The sequence below is a fragment of the Schistocerca nitens genome, chromosome 7, assembly GCF_023898315.1.
Source record: "Schistocerca nitens isolate TAMUIC-IGC-003100 chromosome 7, iqSchNite1.1, whole genome shotgun sequence".
Classification (NCBI taxonomy): Eukaryota; Metazoa; Arthropoda; class Insecta; order Orthoptera; family Acrididae; genus Schistocerca; species Schistocerca nitens.
The window spans coordinates 320,127,736-320,142,528 of NC_064620.1; the positions used below are offsets into that span (position 1 = coordinate 320,127,736).

At 42.1% G+C, this 14,793-nt stretch overlaps 1 protein-coding gene across 5 annotated transcripts in view; it reads right to left on the reverse strand.

The window, feature by feature from the left end:
* Nucleotides 1-14,793, reverse strand: part of LOC126194752 (multidrug resistance-associated protein 1) — a 390,212-nt gene that overhangs the window by 308,311 nt on the left and 67,108 nt on the right. For all 5 annotated transcript variants that reach the window (XM_049933031.1, XM_049933029.1, XM_049933033.1 and 2 more), the window contains exon 2: nucleotides 7,407-7,467. The gene's annotated coding sequence lies outside the window, so the exon portion shown is untranslated. The remainder of the gene's footprint in view (nucleotides 1-7,406; nucleotides 7,468-14,793) is intronic.

A 14,793-nucleotide genomic window follows, 5' to 3' on the forward strand; every position in this document is an offset into this window, starting at 1 on the left:
TTTATTTTCGTAATTTGACATTAGATTTCCTATCAAACCAACTAGAAAAGCTTTCTTCGTTCATGTTGCGTGAAGAAAATATTTGTTAAAAAAAATAAAGCTTGGTTACAACTACTAGTCTTTGGGTTATTCGGAATGTAGAATAACGAGGAAGTTACATTATCGAAGGCACTTGCGTTGTATTACTGCAGACCAGAAAGAAGTCTTAAAATGCCTACATGACAATTATTCACGAGAGCATTGCAACGTTTGCTATATGAAACGACTGTTGCGTCTACACGACAGAAATGAAAAAGAAACAGTCTTAAACAGTAGTCCCCTAATGTTCTGGGGCATGTGACATGACAATGGCAGCGCCGGCTCTGAAGTAACGTGCGTCACAATCTTCCCTTACTTACAATCATGCACGATTCGAGCCATTTGTTTTCCCGACCCGTAGTATGACTGCTACGTGCAAATTTTTGCTTTGCTCACTCCCACTGAAACCGCTACAAATGTATATATCGTATTTGTCTGCATATATTCTTAACGTAAGGGATATTGGGAAAGGGAGTTAAAGCTCTGCAAGTAAAAAGAATTAGGTTCGCCGCTGATGATACTAATACCATCAGAAACGGAAAGCAATTCGAAGATCATTTCAACGGAATTTCTAGTGCCATAAGAAGTAGTTTTAAGAAAGAAAAATCAGCGAAAGTGAAACAAAGGTAAAGGAATGTAATCGAACGAAATCGGTATGGAACGTAATCTAATTAAATCAGGTGACTGGGGCAGTTAAGATTACCAAATCGAACATAGAAAATTTCCTACAGTTTTTGGCATTTGGGGGCGCAATGTAACAGAATGGCAGAAACACGTAGTATGTAAAATGTAGAATTGCAAGAGCATGGCAAGCTTTTCTAGAAAGACAAATAAGCGAACTGTCATATAAATGTGCGTTAGGAAGTCATTTCTGAAAGTGTTTGTCTGGAGTGTAATCTTGTACAGAACTGAAAAATGGACGATAAACAGTTCAGACAAGAGACATGCTGTCATAGAAGAATGTCAGATTGGATCCAGTAACTAATGAGGGCTACCGAATTCATTTGGGGAAAAATAATCACAAAACTTACCCAAAAGACAGGATCGGTTGAAAGGCACATCTTGAGGCACCAAGGAATAGTACTTGAGGGAAGTGTGGGGGCTAAAATTTTAGAGAGACCAGGAGATGAATTTAGTTAGGAGGTTCACATGGATGTAGTTTGCCGTAGTTATTCGGAGAGACTTCACAGGAAGCAGAACTGCTAAAACTAGGCTTCATACTGAATACTGAAACAACCAATGTTACCAAATTTTCTTCCAGATAAGCTATCGATTGTTTGCTTTCTTCATTCCACGTCTACAAAATAACCATACAGTATGCAAATCATTAAAAAATCTATTTTAATTATATTTTACCTGGAGAAATTTATCAAAGAATACCCATTAAGACTCCGTGCTGAAACGCTATAATTGAAACGACAGCAGCAACACATCGTCTGCTGAACAGTTTCTGCGAATGCACTGTCGTTCGCATACTCTTTCTACTGGAACTGCACCGACGCCATAATCAGTCACTGACGTCACCACATGATTGGCGGTTGATTTACAAGCTAGCACGTAAAGCGCACCCAACGCGAGCTGTTGAGTTAGGCAAGAGACTCTCGGTTTAGGAGGAGGCGATGAGCAGCTTGCTGCGAAACGCCTTTGAAATATTCTCATTCTCTCTCTCTCTCTCTCTCTCTCTCTCTCTCTCCCTGAGCAACAACAGGAGAGGAACAGCCGGCCACAACTGTCAGTCAGTGCCGCCGCTCAGACGTCACGGATCGAAGCAACAACGCCCAGGTGCTAACCATCCTGTGCCCTAGAGTCAATAGCAACTACCCGCTGACACACCGTGCATCGATTTTAGCAATGACGCCCCTGTAGGCAAGTACACACCAATGTGGGTAACACGTGATAACAGATTCAGTCGCCTAACACGAGGTCGCCTTTGTTAATCTTGATATATTTGTCCATTTACACGTTCCTTCTGCATGGAGTTGCGCAGAAAGTTTAAACTCTCTATCCCTTCTCTGCTGCTACATGATGCACGGAACCGAACGCAAGTCTGGAGGCATGCGTAAATGAGTTTACAATGATACACGAACGCTGCAGATAGAAGCCGAAGCGTGTGCGCTTTCGAAGGGTGACGATGTCTGTAGCTGTTCACTTTACAGCTTTCACGGTGTGCTAACAACGCGGTTTAGAGGAGAAAGAAGGCAGACTGGCAATCCGGTGCAGACTACACCTGAGTGTTCTGACTGAACAGTATCTACTGAAACTGTCTCTTTTTGACATCATAAGTACCAACTGACATCAGTTACACACGATACACTATTTAACGAAATTCGTTGACGTCAAAGTAGAGGCGCAACATCAGTGGAGGAAATTAAAAATAAAAAATACTCTGCATTAACCGTACAGCAAATAAAGACTTTCCATTAAGGCCTCTAAGGGAAGTGGTGCTGGCAGTGAGAATGCTTACGTAGAAAAAGTGTGGTTTTAGACAGACTTCGTTTTCAAGCCACGCGTGCGCCATTTTTATACATGTATGGGATTGCATATACGACCTGATATTATCCGCCTCCTCTCTCTCCTGCTGCTTGATCTGTCAGGGTAGTAGTTTGAACGACTGTTTTCGCATGGGTGTAGTCTGCTTCCGTAGTAACGCTCTAATCATAAGCCGCCAATGCATAAATATGACTTTCCTGATTTCTGTTTAAACCCACTGCGAAAAAAATAGTAGCACATGGTTCTGTACACAATTATTGTTCAATATTATTTATAAGGAGAAAGAAAATATGCATGGGAGAGAAAATTAGAGCAGTGGTATAAATGCACTTTTATCGTTCCTAAAGCGGAAAGCGGAGAAAAAAAACTAAATGGCACATTTTCACTGCATAGCAGGTTCTTTCTAGCGATCAGTTTTAAAAGAAAACCGATATATTGTCTAAAACATATATAGCACGTGCCCGTCCACATGTATACCAGAATACCGCCTAAGGATTTGAGGTAAATCGGTCAAGTACCTTTCGAGATTTTGTTGGTAACAACGTTGAACCGTTGGAACATTTCTTTACCGACAGATGATGGTCTTGCCGACTGACTGGATATTGTAGTCTGTGGTTGATATCGATGGCCTTTCTGCTACGGCTAGCGGTAACATTGCAGTTGGTCCACACACACCGCCAGAATTCCACAGTAAATCTGTGTACAATTTAGACGTTTTGCCCACACGAACCACACTGTCGCGCGTGCTTCAACTTTGAAGTAAGTTTCCAGCTGACGTGCCGTTTCGCTTCCACAGTGTGGAGCACGTGCTATCCGAACCGCAGCAGAAAACGGAACGGGAGGAAACCAGGAAGATATTCTATGTTCTGCGCAACTTTGTGTAATCATCTTAGCTGGGACGCCATAACTCAGATGTGACCAGTGCGAAGTCAGGGCTGGTCGCTAGTCCACAGCTAAAATAGATTTATCAAATAAAACGCCACTTTATTTACAGGAAATATATCTATTTACACAACGAAATTCGGTATTTCATATTACGCCCAATGATACGTTTTCCAAACTGTCATTTTTGAAGAAATATCAAGCTTCCCCCTACTCCAAAATGCTCATTCATCTTTACATCCATAAAGACCGTTTTCTTCTTTCCGTTTTAACTGCCACAAGAATCTCTGATTTCATTTTAGCTCTCGACGCTACGAGAACTTCGCGTGCAAATGCTGACGCGCGGTTGTGACACCTTTGAACCGCAACTCCTCCCGTTAACTTCTGCCCACGCTTTGCTGCGCGCTTTATGGAGCGTGTGCAAGGTTACCAGCAGTGTGCCTCTTGTCTCTCTTTAACTTCCTCCTGTACCAACCACATTTCAAAATCACCTGTTCTCGTCTTGTCCCAACCGTTTATCGTCCACGTTTCACTTCCAAAGAAGGGTACATTCCAGGCTCATCTTCAGAAAAGACTTCAGCAAATTTAAATGTACATTCGATTTTAATAAACATTCTTTTTCATAAATGCTTTACTGTAACCTCTTTTCAACATAACAGCCATTAAGTTGAACTGATCTTCCGAACCGCTTTGCTACCTCCGATTTTAATGTGTTACCTGCAAATCTCAAAGTTTTCATTTTTTTGTCCCGAGTTAATGACCATTCCAAATTTTTCTTTGGTGCCTTTTACTGTTTGCTCAATGTACAGATCGAATAACAATGGGGATATACTACAATCATGTCTCACTCCCTTCTCAACCACTGCTTCCGTATCACTTCCATGTCAATTTCGTTTCTTTAAAAGTTTTACTTCTTTCCCTGCATTTTATCCCGGCTATCTTCAAGATTTCGGACAGTGTATTTCCACCCCCGTTGTCAAAAGTCGTCTATAAATCAACAATGCTATTAATGCTGGCCTCCTTTTCTGCGTCTAGGTTAACTCTTAGTGCATCTATTACCTCGAGTGTACCCAAATTTCTGCAGAACCCGAACTCAGCTTCCTCAGTCGAGTTATTCGTGTTTTCCAATCCTCCTGTAAGGAATTCGCATCACCATGCTGCATTAACTGTTCAGTCAACCGATGGCTCGTTAATATTTGCACCTGTTATCACCTGCCTTCTTTGGAATCTGTATTTTAACATTTTAAGTCGGACTATTTCGATTCGTCTCATCTTGCGTACCAGGGCGAATAATTTTGTGATGCAATATCCTCCCAGGGTTTTAGTAACTCCGACAGAATGTGATTTACTCCACGTGTACCATTTGTCCATTTGCGAATGGGAAAAGGAAGATTCTGTGGGCGGGAGGAGGGGGGGGGGAGATAGTAGTACATCAAGTACTCTCGGCGGCTCAGCGTACGGTGGTTTGTGGATTACACATGTTGTGTAAGTGATGTACAAATGCGCAAATATTTCGTGAGGTGTAAAGAAGGCAATGTGTAAATTTCTTACTTGCTTGCTTCGGATGATCTTTATCGCTTCAGTACAGAATGGCGTGAAGACTATCAATACACTGGCTACAACGGTCGCCTGTTTCCAGGAACACCAAAACTTCGATTTTTAATCACTGATGGAATTTGAAAATTTTAAATGCTGTCAATCAACTCGTTGACACGCATAAACTCATGTTACGCGTTTAAAACAGTAAGTCAAGTTTTACAATTAGAAACTACGTTTGTGGCAGCGAAACTCGTGGCACGCAAATTATCCAGGCCATATTCTTACAGTATCTAAAGGAGAGAACTTGGCGACTTCCCAAAAACTTTAAACACAATTTCAAACCTTCACGAAACTTTTTCTCGCTGGCACCACCCACAAAATGGAGATATGAATGCTAATCACTTGCCACACTTCCACGGTTCATATACTCAAACTTCAGCACCAGGTATCTTTTTACTACCAATTCTATTCGCAACACATTTTGGAAACAGTATCGACCTATATTACTGAATGCAGCCGCAAAATTAAATCATTGTATCACATGGTTCAGTGGATATGAAGTCCTATTTTTGGTTTTGATTTTATGATTAAACTATCGCAGAATAATCCGAAACTAACAAAAGCATCGTAATTGGAGTTCTGCGTCTTAAACCATAAAGGTTTTACACAGTTAACGTCGTATGCGTAACATACTGTAAAGTACTGCAATCATACGTTTGACGGTGTATTTTACATGATAGTTCGATTCTTTAAAGAATCGAAGGTGGTGATGGGGGCGGGGGGGGGGGGGGGAGGCAGTACTGGTAGAAGCGGAACAAAGCAACAGTTACTGCGCTTTCTTTAAGACGTCAAAGGAAGTTACAAAACAAACACGACTCGGCAGTTTAGCGTCCACAGCATCTTTGCTTACCTTGGGCAACGCTTCGCACGCTTGTCGCTGAAAATGCGCTTACACTAGTAAAAGCACTGGTTGGGCGGCGTATCCCTGAGTCAGACTTCCGCCGGCTTCCGCTATCAAAGAAGGCTCCGGTAGCTGCTCGCTTGGTATCCGTTTACGCCTGCTCAGCCAGACGCCATCCTATGACCAATGAGTTTCCTCAACGCACAGGCACGATGTAGAGGCCGTGCGTAGGGTACGCCGTAACACAAATCGACTTCTGAGGAAGATTATTCCACATAACTTGTAATTCTGAACATGAGAGGAAAAATAAAAAAATAATTATTCCTGGGAGGCAGCACAAACTAGAATGAATCTTTATCTGCAGTTGAGTGTGTGCGCGCGCGCACGCTGGTCTAGAAATTCGTGATTGCAACTATATGCCTTACTGGGACGCGAACCCGGACTCGTTTCTTTCCTAAACAGTTCTCTTACCGAAGGAGCCAGATAACAGGACCACTATTGTACTGTTTGTACAAATGATCAGAAGATTGTGTTACTGGTATGAGTAAAATTTATCTTAATAACATAAAATAACGGCGGTGCAGTCATGGGCAGGGTAGTTTGCTTATCGCAATCGGTTAAAGAAACAGTGTTCCAATTTACATGTGTGTTTTCGTTAGGTGACTTTTTACATTTTCGTCAAAGGAAAAGAATGAACAAATCCTCTAATAGCTTCGTTCCGTTACTGATGACATTCAAAAGATCCTGTTACCAATTGGTTTGCAGAAGATCTAGCCTATGTTTGTGGAAGATTGTCTTGCCAAATTTTTCTTGCTGGACATCCAGTAACACTTCACAGACTGTGTTCTGTGATCCAGGATGACATTTGTGTCCTAAAAAGGGTTCTATCCAACCAGGACTCTGAACGGATATCCCGTAAATAAATGCCATGTTTAAGAAGAGATAACAGGTAACAGCATCGAATCCTCTCGGTGAGTTTTGGGGATGAGGGTGAAACCATGAGGTGGTCACTCCCTCAGTGAGAATTTAGTTCATCTGGAGTCAGTCCGATAGTGAAAATGTGTGTTTAGGGAGGCGGGGAGGGGAACTAAAAACGAGACACTGCCGGAGCTGAGGAATAGTTTTAAGGAGAAGTAAAAATATATGGGGTTGGCCGGTACGTGGGTCAGTACAGACAAGGACGAGAGAGTTCCACCCGCATCCAGCTCCCCGTTAATCCGATTACGGGCGACGACAGTTACAGAGTGAAGAATGTCTAGCACCGGGGAGAGTCGTAACATAGGATGTCTAGAGCCTGGGGAATGCCTCAGCGGAGCAGCTGCCTACTGCTTCTGATCTCTCTAGGGTCGAGAGCCGAGCTTCAGACTGTAAGTGCTTCCGGAAATTTTGTTGATAACGTCGACAAGAGTCACCGCCCACGAGCAGCAGATGTTTTCCATAATTCAGTACTCATTTCTCAGTGTAGTGAAGATCGACAGAAAGCCTTAATTGTTTACATTTTGATGATTTATCTCACCTAAATCTGGCGGCGGCGTATCGTTACTGGCGCGTTGCACGAACTGCGATGCTCCTCGAAACTGAAAAGGAAATGATAAATTATTAATCATACCAAGATTAGATGTCTTGGATGCACTTAACTTTTTTTTATTTTGATATCTTATGTGAACAGTTTGTTACGTGGTTGTCAGCACATACTTCAGGTGAGAAGGTATCTCGAAAACAATATATGATTTTTTTTTTATTGGTGATTGTTGGAAGTATGCTTTGTGAGAAAACGAAAGTAGTTCAAACCAAATCATTATTCAAGGGCCCCAAATATAAGTTTAAATGGCAGCTTGCAGAGGCACGCCAATTGTTGCTCTGAAACTTGTCTATGATTTCATAAGCCTAGGGCTACTTTTTCCGTTGCTTTGAGCATTCAGATACTTGTCTACAGTGTTGTTTTCCATTTATTCTGTTGTTTCTTCAAATAATAACGTAACACTGTTTTTGAGCAAAGGAATGCCGAAATCGATCTCCAAAGTTCGGCGGTTTAACAGCAAGCATTACTTTATGTGCTAACATGAATTTACCAACACACTTACAAAATTTTGGAAATGTTATTCTTTATTGCAAGCTCCTTCCAAATCAGTGGCAGAGGAATTTAAGACAAATGCACTGACAAAATCTGTGAATATGAATGATGAGTGCATAGCAGGAATGTACTGTAGGAGACACTGCAAGTGCAATACAACTCGACTCCATTTCCAGCACCTTTTGTTTTTTCTACCCTCTGAAACCATTTACTCCAGAGCAGTGAAATTCTAACAATCTATGGCTTTAGTACACGCGAATAAATATATGTCTTTCTTTCCTTTCTAGCTATGTTATTAGGATTATACGACTTGTTTTAAGAATTTGCTCGAAGAAGTTATTGTTATAAACATTTTTCAAAAATAAGTTTGAATAGCATTCACAAATTGTCAGCTGCAAAATATTTGAGTGTTTTACTGTTAATACATTGTAAGAAAACGTACACTGAAAACCGTCAATAACAAGGTAAAGATTGAAGGTACCTTCTCCCCTTAACACAGAGATCAAGTTATTAGTTTCTTTGAAGTATTTAGCGAACAGGCTGTGGCGCTACTGTTGGCATTGCATACGTAACTGGTAACGATAACGGTTGGTTAAATTTTACGACCTGTCTCCACCGTGAGCAGCATAGTGACAAGTGGCCGCGGGACTGAATAAAAGCCTACGTAATTGCTGCCTCCGGCGCAAGGCACCACTTTATCTCGTTAACGTAGTTACTGTGCGACACCCGCGCTCCCGTTGGGCGGCGATGCTTTTTATTTGGCCCCAGCGGGGCGGAAGGCGCGCGACGCACTGCTCTAACCATCTAGTACCCCTTCAACAGTCGCTGCTTTGTCGCAACGACAGCAGGCATACCAGACAAGAACATACACAAAGGATTGCCGGTTTTGCTCAGGTTCCGCACAGTTTTTAATACATAGTGAGACGGAACAAATTCTGTTGCAGTACGATGCACAGCGCACGCGTTTACCACAAACCTGGCTTCAAAAATTCTACATGTCTGCTGAATACTACAGGAGAACACCGCCGTCGAGCAGCGGCGTTACAGCCCAGTGAACGAAGGCCAAAACAGGTCTATTCGGAGAAAAACTCGTGTTATGGCAAACTTTTGCACAGTGCTAGGATGGAGCGTACTGAACAACGTACTAAAACTCCTGACCTTCCGCTTGTGAGCGTTTGGTTGCGATAGGGGGTTTCAATGTCACTGTTTTTCTTGGATCACTCAAACTGCGACTTCTAGCGAAAATATTTCCCAGCACAATATCTGAACTACATTCATTCCTTACACAAAAAAATTCCTGTTGATTTCTCTCTAGAACTATGAGTGTGTTGAAGGGAATGGAAAAATATACTATTAAAAGTATTGTTTTAATGATATAAAATTAATGTTTATCTTTAAATGAAGCGAAGGAGGAGACCTACAGGACGAAGGAGGGCGGGGGGGGGGGGGGGGCCTTACATGGGACGTGTGGTGTGAAAGTATGAAGGAAGTAGTTTCGCCGGACTGAGTTCATACAGCTCTCTCCCCTTCATAGGTCTGCAAACAATGTCGAGCAGGTTGTTTCCCACTATTTACCCACAACGTCACAAGAAGCAACTGCAGGCATTCTCACGAAGTTATGCCGACGCTTCACAGCGCGGCTTATAAATCACTGGCGACCCCGGGCACAGACATGCCAAGGGAGGGGTGTTATTTTCCGCAAAACTCGTTAACAATGTATGTAATACAGATATGAGTTACCATTAACACTAACGCAAGAGAGACATATGGACAGAATCCACATAAACCTCTGCACCTCTACATTGCTAAACGGGAAATCTGTTCTTAGTCATTCTGTATGGCAGCTGTAGTGTTCTTCCACGATACACAACTTCCAGCATCAAGAGAGCCGCTCCGTTTTCGGTTCACTGACTATACCTCCCATTTCCTGTCCAGTTATCTTATGGCAGTGGACAAAATAACTCCACTGGGCACGTGTTTATGTCGTGGAGTTATATTCAGTTTAGTGAGTTGTTATGTAACAGCTTCACAGCTGGAAACAACTGTCTACAACAATGAAGAGCCTGCTCCAAGTGTAACATCCTGCGAATATGTATTGGACAATGTCGATTTAAGCTATCTTCACTTTCACTGTCTGGAATACCTGTCGCAGCATAAGGGTATCCAATGCACCACACCAGCCGTTCTACAATGCAAGTACGTTTCCTAAGTGCTACAGAAATTTAAATATTTGAAGATAAGCAATACAGCACAGCAGATTACTGTTCTAGACGTCTACATGGTCAGCCCATTCTATCATATACAGGGTGTTACAAAAAGGTACGCCCAAACTTTCAGGAAACATTCCTGACACACAAATAAAAAAAATGTGTTATGTGGACATGTGTGCGGAAACGCTTAATTTCCATGTTAGAGCTCATTTTAGTTTCGTCAGTATGTACTGTACTTGCTCGATTCACCGCCATCATTTCATACGGGATAGTCTACCTGTGCTTCTAGAACATGTGCCTTTACAAGTACGACACAACATGTGGTTCATGCACGATGGAGCTCCTGCACATTTCAGTCGAAGTGTTCGTACGCTTCTCAACAACAGATTCGGTGACCGATGGATTGGTAGAGGCGGGCCAATTCCATGGCCTCCACGCTCTCCTGACCTCAACCTTGTTGACTTTCATTTATGGGGGCATATGAAAACTATTGTCTACGCAACCCCGGTAGCAAATGTAGAGACTCTTCGTGCTCTTCTTGTGGACGGCTGTGATACAATACGTCATTCTCCAGGGCTGCATCAACGCATCAGGGATTCCATGCGACGGAGGGTGGATGCATGTATCCTCGCTAACGGAGGACATTTTGAACATTTCCTGTAACAAAGTGTTTGAAGTCACGCTGGTACGTTCTGTTGCTGTGTGTTTCCATTCCATGATTAATGTGATTTGAACAGAAGTAATAAAATGAGCTCTAACATGGAAAGTAAGCGTTTCCGGACACATGTCCACATAACATATTGTCTTTCTTTGTGTGTGAGGAATGTTTCCTGAATGTTTAGCAGTACCGTTTTGTAACACCCTGTATATTCACACTCACCTTGAAAGATACACTGGATATATGGTAAGTGGAAGAAATTTCTGAATGCGAAAGATTAAAGCAACCTATTAGTAACAATGGCGAGAGAAGTGCAGTAACTTTCTGGTCATTCTTTAAGTCACCACCAACAGTCTACGACACAATTACCTGACTTTAAAACACGCTGACACAATAGATAGCAGCAAGGTGTTACATTCATAAATCCAATCCCTCTCCCACCACCACCACCACCACCACCACCACCACCACCACCACCACCACCACCACCACCACCACCACCACCACCACCACCACATAGGTCACTGACGATACCACCCAAATTAAACATTTCTCAGTCATTGTTTGCAGCAATGTATTTTATGTAATAGCTCCCTTAACATCCCCAGAAAATGCTCATTTAAGAAACTGAAAATAACTCCACTATATAAACAGGAGTTGTGTGCAGTTATTTTGTCCATTCGCATAAGAGAACTGGACAGGAAACAATGAGTAAGAACCAATTTGCCCTCTGTCAGCGTAGAACGAACACTGCAGAGATTTACCTGGATTGTGTCTGTATGTGTTTCTTGCGTTAGTGTTATTTGTAACTCATACATGCATTCCATATACTAACGCATTTCGTGGAAAATACTTCCCCTGGGGATGTGTATGGGCTAGGTCGCCAGTGACTGGCATGGCACGCCGAGGAAGGCCAGTAACATCATTACTCACTCCGTTGCTGTTTCTGACTCATTGGAGTAGATGCGTGCCGAATTACCCGCTCCGTCTTCAATTTGGAGACCTATGACGGACGGAAGAGTATAAACAAAAACGAGCTAACTACGTACCGTCGCAGTTCTACGCCCACCCATGATTCCCTCACCCTGAAACATCCCCGGAACAGTTTAATACGACTCTACTGCACTTAAACGTGGTACATACCTGTAATATTTGCTGTTAATAGGCTTCATGTAAAGATCAACATTAATTTTACACCGATGAAACAATATTTTTACTAAATGCATTTCTCCATTCCTTCAACGAAGAAACTATTAGTTCTAGAGAAAAAAAAATGACATTTTTGTAGGATACTTAACATTGTTTAATTTTGTACTGCAAAACATTTTCGCTAGAAGCCGCGGCTTTAGAGTCGTTCAACAAAATCAGGCTGTAGGTCTTTTTTTATGATGGTGGGATTAAGAACGGTTGTTTGACAGACCTTAAATACTGGTGGATATTAGGATTTTATTACATTATGGTACAGACTTTCACGAAATAATAAATATGATTTAATACAATTTGTTTTACAGATTGTTACTGGATACCGTAGAGGATTCCCACTGCTACAAAATCTTCTCTTCGAAATAAATGATGTTCAGTGCCCATGTTTTGAGTCTACAGAAATGAATTTTGTAAAATGATTCTTGTAAATAAAAGCTTCTCAAATTGCAATGTGTGCCTTGTCGAAAATAAATTTGATGTTTCTTAAATTTGTCCTTTTTCGAATTCCTCGAATAAACTTTTCAGTAATATAAACTTGGTTTTAAACAGTTGCTGAGTTTGCCTGACTGTATCAAACAGCTTACCCTCATGAAAGACAAGTGTACGGAGATAAGGAAGAATACAATTTGTTTTAACGGAAATGTTCCAATTTCAAAGCATTTGAGGCTCGCCTCGAATTTGTTGGACTGAGATGAAATTTTTCACTGGTTCGTTTATTGTCAGTTGAACAAAAGTGGGCTGTAGGAGAATCAAAATTCTAACTCACAGCTAACAGCCACCCAAGTAGACACTGGAAAGGGTCGAATCAGAACACATTCAGCCGTCTAAATTTCCAGTTTTTTGTTTGAGCAACAAGTTACAGCACTACGTTAAGCCATATCTCGCCTCATGACCGACGTGTAGGTAGGTCGAGTCAACATAGGGGCGTTCAGTGACTGGCATCTGTAGATTTTTGATACAGCTATCACTTGTTGGCAGGTGGTGATCGAAGGGCTAATTGTGTTAAGAAGTAACCTACGGATACCATTCGCTGAATGCTGGCTCCTATTCTGAATGGACCAGAGGTGAGATTCTTCAACACGTCGGTCAGGGGACCTGAAGATGGTGTTATAAGGCGCTGAAACTGGTTGATCAAATAAAATAAGCTGAACGTGTATTGATTCGACATTTTCTATTGAATACCCCAGGTTCCGCAAGCATCAGTATGAAGATGGGCTTACAGGGACGAGTGCACACTGTGATCAGGCCGCGTGACAGGTGCAGAGGTCATCCCAGCACCACGCGCCAGGGACCGTGTGTGCCCTTTAGTGACCTCTGCTCACGACCGACCTCATGAATTTTGCGCATGTGCTATGGGCGCTTCTTATCATAATACATTTTGTGCCCGCCAGCGGCAGCTGCTAAACCAGTCGACGGCGAGGTGAGTGCGCGTTATCTCCGACCGAGAAACGTCCTCCGCGACATTAGGCGTAATGTATGGACGACTGCTTCCGTCCCAAACTGCGGAACGAAATGTGCGTCGTCCACTAGAAGCAGCTCCAAGTTTTGTCAAGAACACAGGACGATTAAAATGAGACGCAAACCCACTCAAGAATTACTTTTATCTGGAAGGTCGTATAACTGCTTAACCGTCTGGGTACCAACAACAAAAAATGTAATTTTAAAATTTTTCAGCCTGAACTTTATAATCATAGTAAGCACCGAATACAAGAAGAAACCGGTAATAAGTAAACTATCAATTGTTTTAAAACAGTGGTTTCACTTTGGAACCATTGGGACGAAGTTTTCAACCAAAAATCACTTAACGTTATATATTTGAAAGCAATTTTGAATTTTTCCTAGACACCATCGAAATCTCTAAACTTCCATAAACTTATAATGCTAAAATTATAGTGGTAAGTAACAAGCAAAAATGGGCCTAAAATTTAATGTATTTATATCAGAAGTACATATTGCTCCGTTGATTTCATTTCGAAACCGCTCACAACAGCAGCAGTACAATCAAAAACTCAACTTCATCAATACTCCACTATCAATGATCTCACTACAATCACTATAAAAAATGTCACAATTTCCTATGATCATGTCGCACAATCTTCCCCCTGACTGTTGCTTTGAACGCTGTGACTGCTATAATGCACTACATGCTGAAAGTACTCCAGTGTACGACTAGCCGTCGGTATTGCAGTATCATGCTAAAGACACTGATTTCCAAAAAATGGATAAAATGGCGGTTTCAAGTACAAACTAATGGTACTGAAAAAGTTAGTTGACAAAGCAACTGTAAACACTACATCAGATGTAACTTTATGCTTACACTAAGGACGCCTTCAACGGAAAGTAGTGCGAAAACCCGTCGAACGAAATGATTACTCGACTTTCTAACAGGTTAAAATTGTCTGCCAGCCCAGAACCCGAACCTGGGACCTTTGCGATTCAGGGAGGAGTGTTCTACCGACCAAGTTATCCAAGCAGGACTCATTCCCCGAGACTGTGACCAAGCCGTGTCTCCGTAACATCCTTTTTTTCCAGGAGTGCTAGTCCCACAAGATACGTAGAACTTCTGTGCAGATTGGAACGCAGGATTGAGGTACCGACGGAAGCAAGGCTATGGAAGCAGGTCGTGCTTAGATAGCTCAGTCGGTAGTCAGCGAAAGGCAACGGTCCGACGTTAGAGTCCAGTTTTTATCTTCCACAAATTTTCTGTCTCCAACGTCATCATTAAGCGGCAGTACAAGTTAAGACAGACAGGATATGT